At 36.6% G+C, this 7,500-nt stretch overlaps 1 protein-coding gene across 2 annotated transcripts in view; it reads right to left on the bottom strand.

Moving 5' to 3' along the window:
- The window catches only part of LOC136830175 (uncharacterized), a 152,042-nt gene that overhangs the window by 34,305 nt on the left and 110,237 nt on the right, over positions 1 to 7,500 (bottom strand). The window lies entirely within an intron of this gene.

The raw sequence follows: 7,500 nt of genomic DNA, 5'->3' as shown, positions 1-7,500 counted from the left end.
CGCAATTTATAACAGCTGTTGAACGCGGCCAAGATTGCTCCCAAAAGTGAAGTATAGCATCTGCCAAAATGAATGATAGATGAATAACATTTGAGTATGTTATACGAAAAAGGGACGGGTGTTTCGGTACGCGGTTCAAATAAATGTAAGAAATATGGATTGTAGGTGCTATTAATTAAAAAAAATATAGGTGTACGTGGATTATAGACTTTTTATTCAAAATTTTAACCTACGTAATATTGAGAAAACAAATTAAGAATGAACGAATAAGTGGTTCAAATAAATGTAAGAATTATGGATTACAATAAATTCAAAAATACAGGCGTTCACTTATCACAGAGACTTCCTTTTTCAAAATTTGAACCTATGCAATTTTGAGAAAACAGATTGTTAAAAAAAAAAAAACTACACGTTCATAGAAATAAGAATAAACGAATAAGAAATATGGGTTTTAGATTTCCTTATTCAAAATTTGACCCTTTAGTAATTTTGAAAAACCAAAATTAAGTAAAAAAAAAAAAGCTACATTCTTCTTATTTAACCATACGTTCCTAGAAATAAGAATAAAAGAATAAGTCGTTTAAATAAATGTAATAAATAAGGTCTGAACCGTTATTCAAAATATGTAATTTTGAAAAAAAAAAAACCTTAAGTTAAAAAAAACCTACATGTTCATTGAAATAAGAATGAGCGAATATGGACCATAACGAGCTGTCGTAAGCCCAGATGACGCAGACGGCAAAATTAGACAGGAACCTCAAAAACAAGAGAAGTGCGTTTACACAATCGTTGTTGCTTAAATGTGAACTGAGCCCCTGAGGGGGGAAGAAGTCCTCTGTTGCGGGGGGGAAGTCCCCTGTGGGGGAAAGAAGTCCCTTGTGGGAGGAAGAAGTCCCAGTGGGGGGAAGAAGTCCCCAGTGGGGGGAAGAAGTCCACTGTGCGGGGGGAAGAGGTCCACTGTCGGGGAAAGGGGTCCACTGTGGGGGAGTCCCTCGTGGGGAAAGAAGTCCACTGGGGTGCAGGAAGTCCCTGGGGGATGAAGCCCCTGGGGGCAAGAAGTCCCCTATGGAAGGGAAGAAGTCCCTCGTGGGGGGAAGAAGCCCATGTAGGTGGAAGAAGCTCCCTGGGGGGATGAAGCCCCTGCGGAGGGAAGAAGCCCCCTGTGGGAGGGAAGAAGTCCCCTGTGGGGGTAAGAAGTCCCCCATTGGAGGGGGAGGGGGGAGATGACCCCCAAGAGTCCTTGGAAATATTTAGGGGGAGGGAGGAGGAGGAGAGGACCCCTGGGGCACTTAGGAATGTTTGTGGTGGTTGGGGGGAGGGCGGCCCCTCGCGCATGGTTCATTGTAGGATATTACCGCAGGTGAAAGTGTGACAGGTACAGTACCTGTCTCATCTCTGCAATTCTCACTTTTTTCTTTCTTTTTTTTCATCGGTCTTGTTCTCCGTATTCCTCCTGACATAACTGTACTTCATCTTTCCTAATTCTCTCAACATTGCCTCATTTCCTTCTTTTTTTGTTCATTTTTCTTTTGATCTTCCTGTTTTTTTTAATTGTTTTTTCTTCATCTTTATCTCTGTGCTTTATTTTGTCTCTTCGTCATTTTCTTCCTAGCTCCTTATCCTTTTTTTCTTGTACTACTCATTTCTCCTCTCCTATCCCTTCTTCCTTATTCTATTCTTCCCTTTCTCCTCCTTTCTTACCTTCTTTGCATAGTTCCTCCCGTCCAGTCTTTTCTTCCTCCGCCTCTTCAAGACAATCTCAATTTTCTTCCTTCCCGTTTATCTATCTCCATTTTCCCGCTTCTTATCCCTCCTTTTCTTCTCATCTCCCCTTCTCCTGTTCTTCCTCCTTTCTCCCCTATTCCTCCTCCTTCCTCCAGTCTTTCCTGTTACTTCCTTCCATCATCATCTTCTACTCCTCCTGTTCCTTTTCGCGTTACATTCTCCTTCCTATTGTTTTTTTCCTCCTCCTCCTCCTCCTCCTCCTTCTTCTTCTTCTTTTCTTCTTTTTCTTCTTCTTCTTCTTCTTCTTCTTCTTCTTCTTCTTCTTCTTCGTTCCAGCGTTTCGTAACAAGACGTCTGCGTCTTGGTCACGTATTTACTAATCCTCATTACGCAATGACCTCGATTTATTTATTATTTCCTGACCCACGGAGCTAATTTCCCGATTTGGCAACGGCGGGGCGCATGCGCGAGCGATAGCGCACGCGCGCACGCCGGACGCGTAATACCTGTTCAGCGTACATAAATTACGTCGGTCACGAGTAGTGTAATAAAGCACATTACGTGGGATTACGGATTTCTTACCGTATTTTCCAGAGATTTCACAACTATGATTATTATATATTCAAAGGTACCGTGAGATCCACAAGGGTTCAATTCTGATACTAAAATTATGCGAAAGTTACAGTATTAAAAATTTAACTTCGTCACCAATCATCAACTATGATCCTCGTCACAAATTACATATGTCAACCAAAGTGGATTTTATATTATCCAGAAAATTAAGGACACATCAACGCAAAAGCTATTCAGGAAGAATCAGGAGACATTTATCCATAAGAAATGTTGGTGCTACCTTGGCTTGTTATCAACGTGTCGCCTGCTCCGAGGTGCTATAATTATAGTACTAAACGCGGAGAAAGCTCCTTGGGACGCCGTGTTTAGTACTAGCCCCTCGGGGATCATAGTATTATATATACACCCATTTCTATATTATGTGGTCGACAAATTCATATTAATGAACGATATCTTTGATTCCCGAGGGGCTAGTACCATACAAGGCGTCCCACTGAGCTTCCTTGCCATGTTTAGTGGTAGTACCGATATCTCCTACTTTTATTTACTCTCTAGAAAGGAAAGTCTCTTATTTATAGTTGGATGCAAATGATCCACGCTCAAAAGGGTGCTAATAGCATTTTTGAGGGGGCGTTTAGTACTAGCACCTCGATCGGAGTAGGTGCCGCGTAGATAAGAAGCCAAAGTAGCAACGAAATATTTTCTAATCTGACTATATATCATTAATGAAGGCCTCCTCTCTATCAAATTCAACCGAGAGAGGTAAAAAGTTCCAAGATTATTAATTTATAAAGAGGGATACAACTGACCTAATGGTGGGGTAAGCAGTGGGTCACATACATCAACGTCGTATAGGCCTATATCTAAACGAGTCCCTTTTATCTTGAAAAGATTTCCCGTTCGCGTTTGTTTACATTTCTATTTGACTTTTTTTTTTTGTATTTAAAGAATGATGTTTACTATTCCTTCCACTTGCGTCCCAAGTAGGACTGTGGTTGGACAGCAAACATTCTCAAGTCCTATGAAGTGTTCAAGTTGGTGCCTCTCTCTCTCTCTCTCTCTCTCTCTCTCTCTCTCTCTCTCTCGTCTTGTGTGTGTGGATGAGTGTTTCTGCTTAATACAAGGAATCGTGACTATAGGCTCTCTCTCTCTCTCTCTCTCTCTCTCTCGTGTGTATGAGAGAGAGAGAGAGAGAGAGAGACTGTTTCTTCTCCCGGGAACGAGAAAGTCTTCTCTTGGCAGGATACGACCGGTAGAAATAACTACTGGGCGGTTTAGGCAAACGGAAATAGCAGAGAGAAGTTTGAATAGAATTCATGTCTTGCGTCATCCCATCCTTTGATTTCGTAATGAGAATTCTTTGTTTCTCTGTAAACATTTATAATGAAGCTGGCCTTCTTAAAGTTCGATCATCGGTTTCTCTTTCTCACGTGTACATACACACACACACACACACACACATATATATATATATATATATATATATATATATATATATATATATATATATATATATATATATATATATATATATATATATATTCTTATATCCAGGACGTCTAAGTTACTTCCTTATTCTTCCGATTTACGGGTCTCAATGTGACCCATCCCCAGTCGCACCATTTGAGAAACGGGGGGTTGGCGGGGGGGGCGGTGCCCAGGCCCCTCTACGACATTCAGAATCATACTTTCTCCTAATTATTAATACGTATTTTTCTTGACACCAAACGTCGTGCGAATTTTGTAAATGACTCCGTACTTACTACAGCTATTTTTCTTCATGAGTAATTATTTCATAATTTGTTTTAATATTTACACTGTATATGAAGATTAATAAATAAAAATACTGAGTTTATTTACTGTTCTCCCTATATCAGAGTTTTATTGTATTTTTTTTATAAGCTAATGTCAATTACGCCTATACATTATCCTCGTGAAGTTTCATATTTACCAGTGAATTATATATTAATATATTAAATTATGATTATAAGTTTCAAATCTCTTCAGACAAGAGGATTTTACTGCCCATTGTATGTGAGCTAGAAAAATTATCGAGGGAAAATGCATACATACAGACATGAATTTTATGTCGTTTTCCCAGAATCTCTGGTTTATCTGACCTTTATAAAGAACATTAGGGCCGGAAACCCGTATGTTAAGGTTAAATAGTATTAACCAAATCGTATGGACTTGCCAGTCATGAAGTATTCACCAAGAACCAACATGAACAAAAATTATAAAATGAGGTGAAATGAAATAATGCTGATAATTTCAACAGTTGTTATAAAAGAGGGAAAATGTCTTTGCTGGTAATACTGTAGGCCTACTCACACATCGCCCAGTGTCACTTTACCTGTAAATAAAAAAATAAATAAAAATCAATTAACATTATCAATTGATATGGTGATATTTTGTCATAAAAATAATCACTACTGAATACTGCTAGTCTGAATACAGACTTTGGCCTTCAACAGCTTTTTTTTTTAATTAAAAACGAACAAAATCAGGGGAATATGTCTGTATTAGGCCAGGGAGATTAGGTTGATGAAAGACTAGGTCTAAAAGAACACAGAAATGAGATTACAAATTAGAGATTACAAATTAAACATTCATTTAACAATAATGAGTCATATTCCAATTTACGTAAGAAATATTTAGTGATAATAACCGGCTAATAGTGCTATCCTAACATAAATAAATAGTTCAGATTATTCCGTTGACAATCTAGTTTAGTTTGTTATACAATTTTACAAAGTAACATTTTCTCACAGTTTTTATTCATTTTCTTTTGCTCTTCCAGGGGACACTACATTAATCTTCGTTCCAGTGGTGCTAGAGGTAGGTTAGTTTTTTGAGTTGTGCTATAGCCATCAAAATAGTTCACTATAAATTATATGAGATAACTGACATACAGTACCAAAAAGGTTTAAAATGAATGATACAATTTTACCTTAAAAGAACGACCATTTAATCTACATTCACTCATAATAAAAGATAAACAGAAAACTTCACACTAGATTCTCAAAGATCTGAACTTTCAAAGACCAGGAAGACATCTTGACTGGTTTATTGGTGGTTCCAGACACCTGTCATTATTAAATGAAATTACCTGTGTAGTGGGAACCCAGGTGCCCGTATTAAGTATAGAATCTTCAGATGTTATCAGCCTTATCTGTTTATGAAATTGTATTCTCAGTTACGATGATGATAAAATGATAATGTAATGCAATGATGATTATAAGAATTTGATTTCTAATGACCAATTGCATAATTCGTGACAGATTAACATCCAATGCAACTGACAATATGGTAAAAGAACGTTTCTTGTGATTCAAAGAAATGAAATATTTTTTGGTCAAGAGTCAGAACATTAGTGAGTAATTAATTAGAATTTCCAGCCTGTGATTGAATAAATAGACAACGAGGGTTGAAAATGAAATACTGTATGGTATAAAAGTTGCGTTTAGAGTGAGAGAAAATGGGATGCCTTGCAACTTATGTTCCGTTGGATGATGAATACATGTATACTGACATTGCAAAAAGAACCTCAGATCGGTGCGAAGGTTTTTTTCATTCATCTTCAGACAGTGTGATCAATAGATTGAATTAGCCTATAAAATGGCATAAGTATTGGTGATGAAGATGAATGTCATTATCACCACATGATTGAAGACTGTATTCTGGTAAAATATGTAAATGATAATGTACAATGAGATTATTTGTTAATTTGTACTGTGCAATTGTTATAACATAACAGGGAATATGGACTTTAAGTTTGTTAAGTTGAAAATTTTTCCGAATGCTTGTTATTAATATTTTCAGTGATTAGCTCAAATCCGTGTAGCCAAAAGACAAAAGAATCTTTTATATCTCCTAAGTTTAATAACTTGTAATAAAATAATGTATTCTATATTATGTTTTTATTCAGTTTTTCATTCCAGTGACATTGCTTAGAACCGTCCAGATTTAGTTGAGGTTTTTTTATTCAAGAGTTCAAGTGTGTTTTTTTTTTACCACTGTCTTGAATTATAAAAATTAGCAAGTCCAGATTTAGTTCTGCAATTTACAAGAGTTATGTATTTTTTAACCACTATCTTGAATCATATCTTCAATTAGTTATCCAGATTTAGTTCTGCAAACACCTTACAAAGCTATGGACTTTTTTTTACATTATCTTGAATTGAATCTTCAATTAGCATGTCCAGATTTAGTTCTGCAAAGACAAAAGTTATGTATATTTTTTCTTACCACTATCTTGAATTTAATAGTAATTAGCAAGTCCAGATTTAGTTCTGCAATTTACAAGAGTTATGTATTTTTTTTAACCACTATCTTGAATCATATCTTCAATTAGCATGTCCAGATTTAGTTCTGCAAGTTACAAAAGCTATGTATCTTTTTTTTACCACTATCTTGAATTCATATCTTCAATTAGCATGTCCAGATTTAGTTCTGCAATTTACAAGTTATGTATCTTTTTTTTTTACCACTATCTTGAATTTATATCTTCAATTAGCATGTCCAGATTTACCTCTGCAATTTACAAGAGTTATGTATTTTTTTTACCTTTATCTTGAATTTATATCTTCAATTAGCATACCCAGATTTAGTTCTGCAACTTACAAAGAGTTTTGTATCTTTGTTTATCGCTGTCTGACAGTTACATCTTCAACCCACGTTACAATAAAGTCTTCTAAATCATAACTTGTCATTCTCTACGACCTCTTTCGAAACCCACTTTATCAAACTATATTACTGGAACCGAGTCACTGCCTCAGATCTTAAAAACTACTGATTCTAGGGGACTGCAAACTGGAATGTTGATCATCCACCTTCCAATCAACAAACATACCAAATTGCAGCCCTCTAACCTCGATAGTTTTAATTTTATTTAAGGTTAAAGTTAGCCAGAATCGTGCATCTGGCAACGATACAGGATAGGCAACCACCGGCTCGTGGTTTAAGTTTCATGGGCCGCGGCTCGTACAGCATTATACCTAGACCACCGGAAGATAGATCTGTTTTTGGTGGCATTGATTATGCGCTGTAGTAGCTGTACAGAAAACTCGATTGCGCCGAGGAAACTTCGGCGCATTTTTTGTTGTTTTTCTTGTCAGAATGACTGCCTGGCCCACTGACACTGAGATCAGAAATAAATAATGTAGATTATGGAGTCAAGTACGATGTCAATTTAATGTTAGG

Source organism: Macrobrachium rosenbergii, chromosome 46 (assembly GCF_040412425.1).
Source record: "Macrobrachium rosenbergii isolate ZJJX-2024 chromosome 46, ASM4041242v1, whole genome shotgun sequence".
NCBI lineage: Eukaryota > Metazoa > Arthropoda > Malacostraca > Decapoda > Palaemonidae > Macrobrachium > Macrobrachium rosenbergii.
Note: the sequence above shows the minus strand (reverse complement) of the source record. Positions and strands in the feature narration are given on the sequence as shown.